Below are 16,706 nucleotides of genomic sequence, written 5' to 3'. Positions count from 1 at the left end.
CGCCCCAAGTAAAACTCCTTTTCCCCATTATTTTCAGGGAGATGGGGGAGTGAGAGGTTTCATATTCAATTGAGGTCAGTGATGAGTCTGGCCTTAGAGTTGAACATTAAACTATGCTACATGGCCCACTCTCACAAAAGGGTATGTGATTACACTTGCTTCAGAGCAATTTTTCATATATTAATTACTAAGATATATTTAAGATATTTAGATCAAAAAAGCTGTCTCGAATATTCTTAGCATATTTCTTTTCCATGTCGTGCAGCACAGACGAAATTGTTCGGATGCAACGCGTCCAGAACGCCGCGGCTAGAGCCTTGATGGGCCTACCTAAATTTTGTTCTGCGAAGGCAGCCATCCATAAGCTTCACTGGCTTCCTATGGCCCAAAGGATTGAGTTTAAGACTCTTTGTCTTTCTTTTAAAATTCTTAAACTGTCATCCCCTCAGATTCTGGCACATCTTCTTACTCCTTACGTTCCCTCCCGTTCTCTAAGATCATCTGGCCATTGTTCCACGCTTCAAACGCTGTCGTGCCGGAGGTCGGTCTTTCCGTTACCTTGCGGCCAAGCGTTGGAATACCTTACCAGCTCACATTCGTGTCGTGGAGGATTTGTTAGCCTTTAGGAGGGCTATTAAAACATTCCTTTTCCCTCCCAGTATGTAAGAGTTCTGCTGAACTTCCTGTAATGTTTGGTTTGTTATGTCTGGGCATCTTCCTTCTGCCTGTCAAAGCGCCGGGACGCCCCTTTGCTGGGGCAGCTGCGCGCTATAAAAATTACTATTACATAACATAACACAACATGTGGCAGATAAAGTGAGAGACAGTGTGGGATGGGCACATTTATGTAAATTAACATTTCGTAGCAGTAAACATTTGGTAACAGTTAGTATTTTTACTGACAATTGCTTCAACTGCTGTAGTCCCCCCACGATAGGGTCAGATGAACTAAGAATGCATTTGGTAAAAGTGGTTGCAATTTGCACACCAACTTTCATATAATGCATTGGCATTTTGCAAACCGGCCTGTGTACTAATAGTACAGTTAACAACATACTAAGTCGTAGTGGGTTTCGATTCGACCTTCCACATGAAGATTAATAAGGTAGATCACGTTACCATTTGCTGCCATCAAGGGGTGGTGGCTTGCTGGGTCAGCAGACCACCATGACTGTGAATACTTTTAAATATAGCAATCATTTTTTATGCATCTTGTTTTCCTTAAAGGAAAAAGGGAGGCTTTAAAGGGAAAATTAAGGTCCACACCTGTTTTAAGAGTAAGCACAGTGGTCCCATAGTTCACATCTGCAATAATGTATTTTGATGTTTCTTCTCTTCATTTTTAATGCTCACCAGCTCCTCATATAATATAATCATCAGGTTCGATTCTGCTTTGTATATTCATAATGTTCTTCAAGTTTTTGACTTGCCAGTTCCTTTTAATGTCATCCCTAGGTAGATCCTTCTTTACAATTTGTTTATTATGCTTATTATAGTCATTGCTAACTCTTCAGTGAGCTACATTTGACCTTCAGCTAGTTCTGTGTGTTCCAAATAATACCAATCATCATATCAAACTGTCTGCATAGCATGGACTCCACCTGATGAAGTAGTTCGATCCGTTGGCTATTGAGTTGTTGTCATGTTTTTCTAGCTGGGGCTGATGTGCAAAGGCTAGCTATAATTTATCAAAAAGATTCATTCCGTGTGCTGTGCATAATCGGAAATGATGCAGAAATGAAATTTGCATGCTATTTCCGATTCTAAATTGTGTGAATCAGAATGTGGAAAATGTCTAGAAAGTGAATGCTATTAAACAACATCCTCCTGTTAATACCCAGTCCAACCCCAAAAACTCAAAACTCGGTGGTAAAATAAAATTCCTGAATAAAACAGTGCAGTAATGGATTTATCCTGGAGCGAGGACTTTCCCCACCCCAACACACACACACCCACACACACACACACACACACACACACACACACACACACAATATTTTAAAAGTAGGTCGGATAAGGGTGATCATTTTAATACAGTTTGCTGTGAGACTTTCTGTTTTAGATTCAACCTTTATTTTTCTAGATTTGGTACCAACTACAGGGCCATGGACGTCAGCACAGCAGCAGAAGAAAGAATTTATAAAGCAATGGGTTGCCTTAGGAAAGTATAAAATATAGGTTCAATTGTGGAATAAAATCCTGCAGGACTAAGGTGCTTTGGAAAAAGCAATATTGGTCACCATTTTTTTTTTTATTTATTATAATTTTTTCTGCAGAGATTTATATAGCGCAAACTAGACCCGAACCGAATCAGGTATCAGAGCGCTTTACATAGCACCAGTTACGTTACATGAGGACACACTTTCATTTTAGGCACGGGGAGATTAAGTGATTTGCCCAGAATCACAGGAGGTTTTTGGCGTCGTTACCGAGACTCGAACCCAGATCCCCAGGTCCGAGGTCGAGCGCCTTAGCCGTTAGGCCAACTCCTCTCCCCTACCATTAGTGGCTGAGGAATCGCGCAGACCAGTCTGCCCTAAACTCACCAGTGATTTAATTGAATTTAAGCCCACCTGTTGGTCTAAGTCATTTTGGGATCTAGTGTCAGTCAGAACAGGAAATCCTTCCAGTTTTGAGTTGCCACCTTACCCCTCAGAGTGTTTACCTCAGGTTGGGTTGGAGGGGGAGGGGCCATGTGTGGGAGAGGTGTGGCGCCGCGGCCAGGGCGACTGACACTGGAATCTGGGGATCAGGGTTCGATCCCTGGCTCCGGCGGCAGGTTAGCCCAGCACCATGTGACTCTGGGCAATAGCTTGCTTAATCTTCCCGACGGCCCCCAGCGCTTAGAGACCATTACGGGTGATTGTGCGCTTTACAAATGTGGATTATTATTATTATTATGTATCCAATTTGTAGCTCTTCAGAAGAGAGTATCGCACATGTCTTCTTTGTGTGCTCAGGCAATGCCTCCCATTGTCACATTTGGCTAGCCCCTATATGCAGGCTACTTGGAGTACTCAGCCACTCGGTCACCCTTCGCATCCTCAGGGTGGATTGCCGTCCAGCAATAGCCATTTCTATTTCCAAATTCCTGGGTGCTATGTGGGTGCTCCGTAGGAAGGCCCTTCCTCTCTCTGCTACCTGACTCTGCATAGATTCCCTACCAGGATTTACCTTTCTTTACCGTTTTGTAAATGCCTAGTAGGGAGGTATTCATCTTCACTTCTGGCAGCCATATATTTTGACTAGGCAGCTAATGGGCTTTAGCAAGACGTATGATTTTGTACTTATGCTCATGTAAAACTTTTTTGATGGATTTTATTCAGTTCTTTTATCTTCATCTTGTAGTAAGCAATTTTATGCATGTTTTTATCTGTCTTATTCTCTTCGATACTGTTTGTTCTTTTATGGCCCTGGCGGCCAAAATAAAGTGATTTGAACTGAATGCCAGCAGGAGTATCCCCAATTCTAAATTGGAGGGGAGCCCAACATTTGCATTGGTCGGTGATTGACTGTGCTGTATGTAAATGTAATTTGCATATTCAGGGGACCTTATGGGTGGTGCAGCAACTTTCTTTGATGGTTTGTGTTACACCTTGTGTATTGTTGTTCAATTACAAAACTGTAATAAAAAGATTTACAAGAAAATAGTGTATTTCACTATTTACTTGGGGTGAATTTATATGGCCTAGACACTTTAGAATGCAGAATTTTAGCAGCAATTTTAGCAGCCAACCCCCCACTGTGCATGAGCTTTAGCTTTATATATGGTAGTAAAATATTACTTTACGTTAAAAAAAAACTAGTAATTCACTGAGACAACCAAAGGAAAAAATTATGTTATAGTTAGGTATGATAATGAGATCAGAGTTTGTTTTACAAAAAAATCTTAGAAATTCATTGAAAAAACAAAGGTTAAAGTTACACTATAGTTAAGAGAAAATTTAAAGTGCCAATGTAACATTTTAAGCTCATAATACCACTGAAATTCACCAGTTATAGTTATCTCTAGTAACTACCTTGTACCCTAAGGTAACTAACTCCAGACATGCATGGGTAGTGGCCTGTCCACTGACCAAGATGGCCACATGGCATGGAAGGTCTGGTGGCTCAGCCCGGGTGTCACTCTGTGGGGGTGAGCCTCAGCAAGGCCTATCAGTGCTAGGGGTTCTCCCTTCTCTGCACAGAGTCCTCAGACCAATAGAAAGAAGTTCAAAACAACAGTTGATGGACAGAATGCAGAACAATGTCATACATTCACCCCACTACAGAGATCTGGGCCTAAATCCATCGGTTTTTTTGCTCACCAAGCCACCCCAGTTCAGACATGGCCATATGCAAATCAGCCTTGACCCTGTGCCTCATGGGAACAGTCCAGCCCGAACTGCCAAGCCATGTCTTCCCTTGACCGGAATCAAGCATTCTAGGATCGGTTTCTGGCTATCAGCCGTCATCAGCCAGGATAGCTTGACTCCAGTGGCGTGGAGAGCACGGTACTCACGTCTGAGCATACCTGTCCCACTCGGGGTGACAAATGCAAAACAACAGTTGATGGACAGAATGCAGAACAATGTCATACATTCCCCCCAGTACAGAGATCTGGGCCTAAATCCATCGTTTGTTTGCTCACCAAGCCACCCCAGTTCAGACATGTCCATATGCAAATCAACCTTGACTCTGTGCCTCATGGGAACAGTCCAGCCCGAACTGCCAAGCCATGTCTTCCCTGGACCGCAATCAAGCATCCTAGGACCGGTTTCTGGCTATCAGCCGTCATCAGCGAGGATAGCTTGACTTCAGTGGCGTGGAGAGCACGGGACTCACGTCTGAGCATACCCGTCCCACTCGGAGTGACAAATGCAAAAACAACAGTTGATGGACAGAATGCAGAGTAATGTCATACATTCACCCCAGTACAGAGATCTGGGCCTAAATCCATTGTTTTTTTGCTCACCAAGCCACCCCAGTTCAGACATGGCCATATGCAAATCAGCCTTGACCCTGTGCCTCATGGGAACAGTCCAGCCCGAACTGCCAATAGAAAGAAGTTGGCACAGAAGCTGGAATAGAAAATGCAGAGTTTATTAAACCTCATGAGGTGGAACTACATTCACACAGCACCCTTCGGTAATGTATGAAGTAGCACATTGAATGGAAGGAGCTTGGTCCTTTTATACCCACACAGGTGCTCAAATGAAGGCGGTACGAGTACAAAATGCTGGTTTTAGGTACATATAAGGTCATACAGAAAGTGTACAAGCAACAAGTGGGAGGAGCTAACAGTTTGCTAATTCTGGTGGACACATCCTAACAGTTCCAGACTACAGCAGCTGCAAGCTCAACCGAGCATGTGCGAAGGTGGAAGATGCTAAATATATCTCGTCTCTTGGCAGATTTCAAGAGCAGTTAACAGAAAGGTAGGACAGAGCACATGGCGAGCACATGGCAAACAAAATGGCTGACAGAAATACAAAATGGATTCCATAAAACGGATAAGATAGTCTCTAAATACAGGATGTCTTCTGCTAATGCTTAACCTAATTGCTGCCAAATTACAACGCTATTGAACCTGTATATACATCCTAGATTGCTCCCCTGGCCTCTGCTGAGAGACATTTGGTAAGAGCTCAAGGTACTGCAGCATCGCTCTAATACCAGTGGTCTTCCTCCCTTTACCAGCTTATACACCTACTCACAGACCCATTCATACACCCACTCACAGACCCACTCAGACACTCTCATGCCCACTCAGAGACCCATTCAGACACGCACATCCATTCACAGACCCACTCATACACCCACTCACAGACCCACTTAGACTGTCACACACCTACTCACAGACCACTCACATACCAAGTCACATACCTGCACAGATATTCATATACCCACACACAGGCTCACTCAGACACTCGCATACCCACACACACCCCCATTCACAGACCCACCCATACACCCACTCACAGACACACCCATACACCTACTCACAGACCCACTCAGGCCATTTCACATCCACTCACAGACCTACTCAGACACGCACATATCCATTCACAGACCCGCTCAGACACTTATAAATCCACACAGAGACCCACCCAGCCATTCCCACTCACAGACCCACTAAAACTCACACACCCACTCACAGACTCTTACAGACATTCACACACCCAGTCACAGACCCACACAGGAACTCATACTCTCACTAGGACCCACACTGACACTCACACACCCACTCACAGACACTCACACACCAACTCACAGACTCATAGCATCACTCACACATTCACTCACACATCCATACAGCCACTAACACACCCACTCATAGACCCACCAAATGTTACAGGAATGTTATAGTTTAGGAAATAGCATTAAACCAACATAGAACTTCACTTAAAAATCAAAGGTTACAGGGACATGATAGTTAGGAAATAACATTTTAAAACTTTAGAAATTCACTGAAAAAAACAAAGGTTGCAGGGAAATTATAGTTAGGCTTAGATTTTGCATGCCAATAACCATAGCAATTCAGCATTTAGTTACCTGAGCTAGCTATAAATTACGCTCCTGAAATGCTTTGCTTATGGCTTCACATATTACATCACTCGTGACATCTCAAATTACATTACTGATGACATCATCCCGTAATTGAGAGTGTTTTATGATTGTTAAACATATATATATATATATATTTATATATATATATATATATATATTTATATATATATATATATATGTATATATATATATATATATATTACCTACTGGCGGTCGCCAGTAGGTATATATAGTTAGGATTGATTTCCATAGGGAAATCGCAACATTCTATTGGGAATAACTTTGGCGCCGGTTGAGGAATCGGCCTGAATTTTTCAGCAACTTTGCCTCGCGGCGCTCCGGTCCTTCCCTGAAAGTTTGGGGGGGGATTCGTCAAGCGGGGCCGAGATAAAAAGGGGGGTCCCAAAACGTGTTTTCCCCATGTTCATTTCCATAGGGCGGTCTGTCGCACTTTTAGCTCGAACGGCTGAATGGATTTTCACCAAACTTGGCAAAATTGATGGGACTGGTACCCCGATGTGCCTTTGCTATGTCTCAAGATATATGCTCCAGTGGTTTTTACGAAAATTAACTTTGAAAAAATATATATTGGGCTACATTGGGCTATATATATGTTAGAGCCCAAATGTATCCCAATGTAGCCCAATGTAGCCCAATGTAGCCCAAAGATGGCCACCAGAGACAAAAAAAACAAATGTAGCCCAAATATCAGCCAGATGTAGCCCAACTATAGCCCAATGACAGAATGTCCCAGAGTGTTCTAAAGAACAACTAGAGCGCTAACAGTCTTACTTATGACAAAAGTATGGCACACCTGAAGTCATCTTGATTGGAATAAAGTGTTAACACTTAAAACATTTAATTTGCAAAGGAACAAAATGAGGGGGTTCATTTTGCCATAGAAATTATGATTAGTGCTGAAGAAAGAAAAATTAGGGCACATTTTGAGTGACTTCTCAAATCCTCTTATATTTCATTAAAAAAATTCTGATATGCAGTCTCCCAAGATGGCCACCAGAGACAAAAGAGCCCAAATGTAGCCCAAATATCAGCCAGATGTAGCCCAACTATAGATCAATGACAGAATGTCCCAGAGTGTTCTAAAGAACAACTAGAACGCTAACAGTCTTACTTATGACAAAAGTATGGCACACCTGAAGGCATCTTGATTGGAATAAAGTGGTAACACTTAATACATTTAATTTGAAGAGGAACAAAATGAGGGGTTTCATTTTGCCATAGAAATTATATATATATATATATATATATATATATATATATATATATATATTACCTACTGGCGGTCGCCAGTAGGTATATATAGTTAGGATTGATTTCCATAGGGAAATCGCAACATTCTATTGGGAATAACTTTGGCGCCGGTTGAGGAATCTGCCTGAATTTTTCAGCAACTTTGCCTCGCGGCGCTCCGGTCCTTTCCTGAAAGTTTGGGGGGGATTCGTCAAGCGGGGGCCAAGATAAAAGGGGGTGCCCAAAACGTGTTTTCCCCATGTTAATTTCCATAGGGCGGTCTGTCGCACTTTTAGCTCGAACGGCTGAATGGATTTTCACCAAACTTGGCAAAATTGTAGGGACTGGTAGCCCGATGTGCCTTTGCTATGTCTCAAGATATGTGCTCCAGAGGATTTTGAGTAATTTAGGTTAAAAAAATGTATATATCTATGGCCGCGCCCCTGTATGCGCACCGGGGAGCGCTCCGGGCGCGCCACGCGACTTGCGCACGGGAAGCTGATTGGTTCTCGCGTGTCTGTAAACATTCTAAACAGTCCGCAGCGGCCGCCATCTTGTGTCTCGGTAGGATTGAGACACAAGAGGTGGCAAAAATCGAAGGGGGAAATGACCAAAAGGGGGCAGGGTAGACCCCCCCTGATCCCCTAGGTTTGATGTGGGGGCCATTAAAGGGTCCCGCGGGGCAAACATTTTTTTTTGAAAAAATCGTTTTTCGCGGGGGGAGCGCCCGGTACGCGCACCGAGGAGCGTACCGGGAAGCGTACCATGGGGAAAAGTAGTGAAAAAAATTATATAATCATAATAATAAATAATAAAATAATCATTTTGAGTGATTACAGGTAGGGTAGCTCTGAAAAGAGCTTTTGGTTCTGTGGCTGTTTTAGGTACCTACACGTACGTCCCACACACACCCACACGCACACAACCCCACACCTCCACACCCACACACTCCCCACACACACCTCACACACGCACACCTCCACCCACACCCAAACACCCCACACCCCCCACACCGACACCTTACACATCCACACCCACACCCACACATCCCACACACACTCACTCACACACACACCTCACCCCCCAACACACACACACGCACACACAGATACCTCACAGACACACCTCACACATCCCACACACACACCTCCCCCCCCACACACACACACGCACACCTCATAGACACACCCACACATCCCACACATACACACACATCCTACACACATACCCCCCACACCCACACACACCCCACACACACCTCACACACCCACACCCCCACCTACACCCAAACACACCACACATCCACACCCACACACACACACACCTTACACATCCACATCCCCACCCACACCCACATACCCCACACACCTACACACACCTATACACCTCATCCCCCCTCAGACACACATACACACACACCTCACAGACACACCCCACACATCCCCCACACACACCTCACCCCTTCCCCACACACACACACACCTCTGACACACACCTCACACACACACACACGCACACACCCACACACACACACAAACACACACACACACACACTCCTCTCACACCCCCCACGCCCCCCCACACACACACCCACACACACCCCCACACACACACCCACACATCCTACACACACACACCCCACACACATACCCCCCCACACACACACCCCACACCCACCCCCCCCACACACACACACACCACACACACACTCATTATTATTTTTTTTTTTGATGGGTGCCCCACACACATACCCCGACACACACACACCCCACAACCACCCCCCCACACACACCCCCACCATACCTCATAAACCCACACCTCCACCCACACCCAAACACCCCACACACCCACACACACACCATACACCCCCACACCCCCACCTACACCCACACACCCCACACACCCCCACCCACACACACCTCACTCCCCCCCACACCCACACACACACACCCCACACACACACCTCACACACACACACACCCACACCCACACCCACACACACATTCCTCACCCCCACACACACCCACACACACACACACACACACCCACACACACACACCCACACATCCTACACACACACCCCACACACATACCCCCCCCACACACACACGCCACACCCACCCCCCCACACACACACACCACTCACACACACACTCATTATTTTTTTTCCTTTTTTCGAGGGGGTGCGCGCCCCGGTACACGTATCGGTACACGTACCGGTATGCGTACCCTGGAGAAAAAAAGAAAGACAGAGTTTTTTAAAAATGTTTCATTTTTATATAAATTGGAGGTAGTTCTGAAAAGAACTGTTTTTTTATTCTTATTGTTGTTTTATATTTTTTTATTGTTTTTTTGTACCCCGCGACTTTAAAAAAAAAAAATATATATTATTTTTTTTGCCTTGGGGGTCCTTGTGGGACCCCCTGAGCAGGCCTAGGGGGTCAAGGTGTTTCTACTCTGGCCCCTTTGCGAGTTTCACACCTTTGTTTCACTGCTTTCTTGTGCCTTGGTTCGAACAAGGCACAAGATGGCTGCCAGGGACACCTAGTATGCAAGGGGAATTAGTTCCCCCTCTTCAAACATGCACGGGGGCTGCGTTGCAGAGAGGTGTAAAAAAGGGTGTGGCCTCATTACACCTCTATGCAATGCAGCCATCTGGCGCATACTGGAGGCTCCTGGTGGGCTAGTTGGCCCCCAGGGACCCCCATTATGCAAGGGGAATTAGTTCCCCCTCTGCAAACGCGCCAGGCGGCTGCGTTGCAGAGAGGTGTAACAAGGGGCGTAGCCTCATTACACCTCTGCAATGCAGCCCCCTGGCGCATACTGGAGGTTCCAGGTGGGCTAGTTGCCCCCCAGGGGCCCCCAGTATGCAGGGGGAATGAGTTCCCCCTCTTCAAACATGCACGGGGGCTGCGTTGCAGAGAGGTATAAAAAGGGCCGTGGCTTAATTACACCTCTATGCAATGCAGTCCCCTGGCGCATACTGGAGATTCCTGGTGGGCTTTCAGGTCTTATATAGTTAGGAATTAGCATTAAAAAAAACTTTGAAATTCACTGAAAAAAACATAGGTTTCATGCCTTATATAGTTAGGAATTAGCATTTAAAAAACCTTTGAAATTCACTGAAAAAAACCATAGGTTTCAGGCCTTATATAGTTAGGAATTAGCATTTAAAAAACCTTAGAAATTCACTGAAAAAACCATAGGTTTCAGGCCTTATATAGTTAGGAATTAGCATTTAAAAAACCTTTGAAATTCACTGAAACAACCATAAGTTTCAGGCCTTATATAGTTAGGAATTAGCATTTAAAAAAAACCTTGCAAATTCACTGAAAAAACCATAGGTTTCAGGTCTTATATAGTTAGGAATTAGCATTTAAAAAACCTTGCAAATTCAATGTAAAAACCATAGGTTTCAGGCCTTATATAGTTAGGAATTAGCATTTAAAAAACCTTGCAAATTCAGTGAAAAAAACATAGGTTTCAGGCCTTATATAGTTAGGAATTAGGCACAAGAAAGCAGAAAAACAAACGTGTAGAACACAAAAAGGGGGCAGGGTAGGAACACCCTGACCCCGTAGGGCTGCTCAGGTGGTCCCACTAGGATATTAATATATTTAAACGTTATCCGCTAATAGAATTAGCATTTAAAAAACCTTTGAAATTCACTGAAAAAGACATAGGTTTCAGGCCTTATATAGTTAGGAATTAGCATTTAAAAAACCTTTGAAATTCACTGAAAAAAACATAGGTTTCAGACCTTATATAGCTAGGAATTAGCATTTAAAAAAACCTTTGAAATTCACTGAAAAAACCATAGGTTTCAGGAGTTATATAGTTAGGAATTAGCTTTTACAAAACCTTTGAAATTCACTCAAAAAACTTTAAGTTTTAGTGGTGTTATAGTTAGCTGGACATTTTACTCATACAAAACCATTGAAATTGCTCCTATATAGTTAGTTGTACTAAGTATATATCGGGCACCCGCAATCCACTGCTGATGATGTCACATATTACATCATTCATGACATGGTCAGTGACATCACTGATGACATCTCAAATGACATCACTGATGACATCACTGATGACATCATCCACGTGACAATCACATACACCTTTTCATACACTATTACAATTTTTCATCACTCTTTGTAAAATACAGAGTATCATATTTTAATCCATTGTCACAGCAATACAAGTATCTAAAAATCCACTCAGTGATTCATACATGTATACACACATCTAATCCCTTACCTATGGATTCACTCATACATGCTGTCAATGAACAATAGAACACTATCAAAAATACGTATACATCTATAACGACATTAAACAACAGCACGCATCCTATTCACATATGAAGTCATCCTACTCACTTATGCAAACAATGGATCATACTTACATATTTACTTAGCAAAACACTTATACAAACACCACTTCTTCTATTCATTTAGATAGTAAGTCATACTTAGTAAATTATAAAATCATTATTACAGTCAGTCAGTCAAAAGGCTTTATTTCGATAAAAAAGTTATCATAAAAGCAACAAGTAAAACACAATAAACAGTAATTTATAAAAACAGTAAGGCACATATAGAACATTATTACAAATTTACAAACAGTTCATTAAAAAACAATTAAAAAAAAAAAAAAGGATTAAACAATTGATTTTAGCCTTTTGATACGGATAGACCAAGCCCATGATAGAAATTTTGCTAAAGCACAAGCATAGGTGGCACGGCTATCAGACTTAAGTATCCTGATTGCAGTTACATGACTCTTGGTGCCTAACTGCCGACATAGATTTTTAAGCCAAACCCTCCTTGGAATTACATACTCTGAGCATTCGAACAAAAAATGCGCCAATGACTCTGGTTTAGTTGAGCACGCTGGGCAGAGCTCTGACAGTTGAACATTTGATTTCCAACTCGAGGTAAAAGAATAAAGGGGAAGGGTTCCTGCTCTAAATTTAAAATATAGAGCCCTATCAAAAGGTTTTTCAATAATGTCAAGATACACTTCCCGTTTGGGTTGGTCTTTAAAATTAAGAAAGTCCTCAGTGAGTCTGCCTATAGTAGTACAAGTGTTTCTTTTTGTAGAGACCCAGTCCCAATAAAGTTTCTTAAGCATTAGCTTCGGGGGGGAAGTTCTATTTGTCCACGCCTCAGTTAGGCCCAGATTTACTAGCAGCAATTTCATGTCCCTTAACCATTTGATTTTGTGCCACCCAGGAAGTGACATGATTTCTGCGAGATCTTGGGCATATTTACTCAGTTCCTCCACGCGCCACAGTCACGCCCATAGCAAAAGTGGTCGAAATTTTGCAAGATCATCAATTGGACGACATCCTAGGTCCAGCATTAGCGGGACCGTAGGGGTTCCCTGCGGTAAAGACATAATCGCTCTGCAAAATTTCGTCTCAGATTTTGGTAGGGCGTCGGAAATGGATGACCCCCAGAGTTCGGCCCCATAGAGGGCAGAACTGACACCCTTGGCCGAATAGATTTCTAGGACAGTAGCTATAGGTCTTATTTTACAGGAGCGTTGTTCTTTCAAAAGAGCTCCTGTAATTCTCTTGTGAGTTAAAAGCATTTTGTCCAAGTGTGGTGTCCAATCCATTTTATGTGAGAGGCGTATTCCAAGATAGTCGAAAACTTCGACCCTTTCCAGCGGTTCAGCATTTAACATAGGAGAGCGGACTGGTTTTTTGGGAGGATTCAAGACAAGATATTTTGTCTTACTTGTGTTGATTACCAGGCCACGATTAGCACAAAAAGATTGGAAGTTGTTTAGAAGATTTTGGAGACCCATCGGGGTTTTGGATATTAGAAGCGTATCATCCGCGAAGAGGAGGGTTGGTATGCGTTCGCCAGCCAGGGATGGTTCATCTGAGGGATGTTTCCGAAGATGCTCAACCACCCCATTGATATAAAGGGAAAAGAGGGTGGGAGCCAGAACACATCCCTGGCGGACACCTCTCTCTACCGGGATACTATTAGTTTTTTCCCAGTCTGGGCCCCACCTAATCTGTGCAAAACTGTTTTCGTGCAACCTAACAAGCAACACAAGCAAGTAGTGCGGTAGCCCCATATCGGCAAGTACACTCCATAAGGACTCCCTGGGTACAAGGTCAAAGGCAGTCTTTAAATCGATGAACGCGAGACAAAGACTGCCCTTGCCTATGATCACGACTTTCCAGTAGACCATCATGAGTCTGAAGGCTTGCTCGATTGTCCCAGTTCCTGCTCTAAAACCCGCCTGGTAGTCAGTGAGGATTTTGTTTTCTTCTGCCCAACTTTGAATTCTTAGCAATAGAACTTTGCCAACTACTTTTTGGCTGGTATCCAACAGGCTAATGGGCCTATAATTTGACGGATCTTCCATGGGGCCTTTTTCATAGATAGGGACCACCTCCGCCCCTTTCCACGAGGAGGGGACAGGGGCGCCCCTACAAATGGCGACAAGTAGGGAATGAATAAATTTTCCCCACTTCGAGATGTCAGCTCTTAGGAGGTCGCCAGGGATACCGTCCGGGCCAGCAGCTTTTTGGGGAATAATAGTGCCTATTGCATATTCAACCTCCTTAATAGTAAAATCACAATCGCTAAGATGAATGTTCCAGATTGGAGGGGGCAATAATGGGCCCCCAACCCCCCCTGGGGAAAAGCTCATCAGCGATTGGTCAGCTTGGCGGGTATATAGCTTAGAGAAATGTTTAATCCACGCCTGACTAGGGATGTTACAAGTTATTAAATCACTGTCAGGCCTGTTCCGTGCTCTAATAGCATCCAAGAAGCTTTTAGAATCCTTCTTAAGGCTAGCGTCTTTAAGAATAAGCCAGTAGGCCTCTTCCCACTCCTTTTTGGCTAGGTCCAGTATTCTCTTATATTCTTTCCTGGCTAGCTGTAATTGGGGTTGAGATTTGCCTTTAACGGCATCGATTAGCCGGTACTTAGCTTTCCTGCAAGCTCCTGTGTACCAATCATGCACGCCCTTAGATTTGTTCTGAGGCCTAGTCTTCCCTGCGTTGCCCTTGACCCAAAAAGCTTCCCCTATAGTCTTGACAGCCGCTTCGAAAATAGGTGTTGCTCTATCCGCTGCCGTGGCTAAATCAATAGAATCAAAATCTGTTTGTGAAGCCACAAGAACCTCTTCTATATTAGCAAGTATGCCAGGATTACTGGTGACTTTGTCCCACTTTAAGCGCCTTCCACAAAAGGAAACAGTGACCTTATGCAAACATTTGGAGGGTGCCGAAAGTGCTACATTTGACCAGGGGTTCTTGATAGTTAGGGAGAGCGAATTATGATCGCTCTCAACGGTTGGTATGACTATCATATCGACAACCCGGCTCCAGAGCCCCAAGTCCAGCAGGATATAGTCGATCCTGGAGGTATGTCCAACCCTATTGAACGTCGGGGCGCCCAGCCGATCAGAGGGAGTGCGACCATTGGTGGCTCTTAGCCCAAACTCTAAGGTCAGTGCATTTAGCTGGACTGCACTGCGGGTCCAGCGCCTAATCGGAGGGATAGTGAGTGAAGGAATACCCCATCTACTGTCTTCTTCGCCCAAATCAGGGATACCATCTAGGGGAAGTGGCTCATAGGTGCAATTAAAATCACCTGCCACTATGGTATAGTCTGCTTCTTTACAATTCCTGAGTTGCACCTCAAGATCTGATATAACAGACGAGGCATACCCATTTTTTGTACCTCTGGCATAAACATTGTAAAGAGCTAGAGATGAAGCTCTACATGGATTGCATAGTAAAATGCCTAAGATATCTGGATTATTTATCAGTTTGGGTGTTATTCTACAGTTCAGGGAAATGCTTACCCAAATAATAAGACCCCCCGATGGACGCCCTTTCCCACTCATAGGTTTTACTGCTGGAATGAAAAAGGTGACAAACCCAACCCGGTGGAGTGGTTCTATACTCCAGGTCTCTTGGAACATGCAGATCTTATGTGCCTCAACCAGGTCACTCCACTCAGGTAGATCCAGTTTCCTATGGATACCCGCAAGGTTCCAACTAAGGATTTTTGTTTTCTCCTTGTTGGTTCCTCCTCTAATGCCAGCAACGTCGCCAAGGCTAGGGGATTCTATACATTCCCTCTCAAGGGCAGAGGATGGTGGCTTAATCAGGCTAATAGCTGCCACAGTTGGAGATTTAGGGCATAACAGGTAAGACATAGCAGGTAAGCCCTCCTCCTCACCCCTATTGGTGTCGAAGTCCATGAGGGGAACTTCATTAGAATTAAGTCAATCCACCTCTTCCAACGCACTGAATCTGTTCCAGTGGGCAAACTGGGATACAAAGGGGTCAAGAGGAGGAGGTGGACCTTGCCACGGATGCTGCCACTGGTGAATGGTATGATGTGGAGCATGTACATACCCTCTGTTTAATGGGAAACTAAATTGGGGGGGAAGTTGTCTTGGGGGCATAGGTAAAAAATAGGACATGGGAAGGGGGTATATTTGGCTAGCTGGCCCACTATTAGGTGAGTTGCAAATATAGTTCACTACCTCTGTATTCCTGAAGTTGATGGTTATGACATCCCCTGCTATAGTCTTGGTATTTCTACCTACCCAATCTCCTCTTCTAACTGCATTTATTTCACCACACATATTATTGGGCAGAGGTTTATGCAGGTCGAGCCACTGGGCGCATTTGTTTTTTAATTCGGCCAGGGTTTCTCTTCTTCCCTCCTTCAGTGGTGGTACCCCTGTGAGTACGACCACAAAGGGTGAGACTTCCGGCGGCAAGTTAATTAATTTAAAACGTGCCGGTCTAGACTTAGGCTCATCAGACTTATTAGAAGAAGTAAGTGCTGTCGGAATGGTGGCTAGAATCTTAGGCCCCTTAGCAGGTTGAGTAGGCACTTTTTTAGGACCGGACGGTGTTT

Source organism: Lissotriton helveticus, chromosome 6 (genome assembly GCF_964261635.1).
Source record: "Lissotriton helveticus chromosome 6, aLisHel1.1, whole genome shotgun sequence".
NCBI lineage: Eukaryota > Metazoa > Chordata > Amphibia > Caudata > Salamandridae > Lissotriton > Lissotriton helveticus.
The sequence above is the reverse complement of the archived record's forward strand: the minus strand, read 5'-3'. Positions refer to the sequence as shown.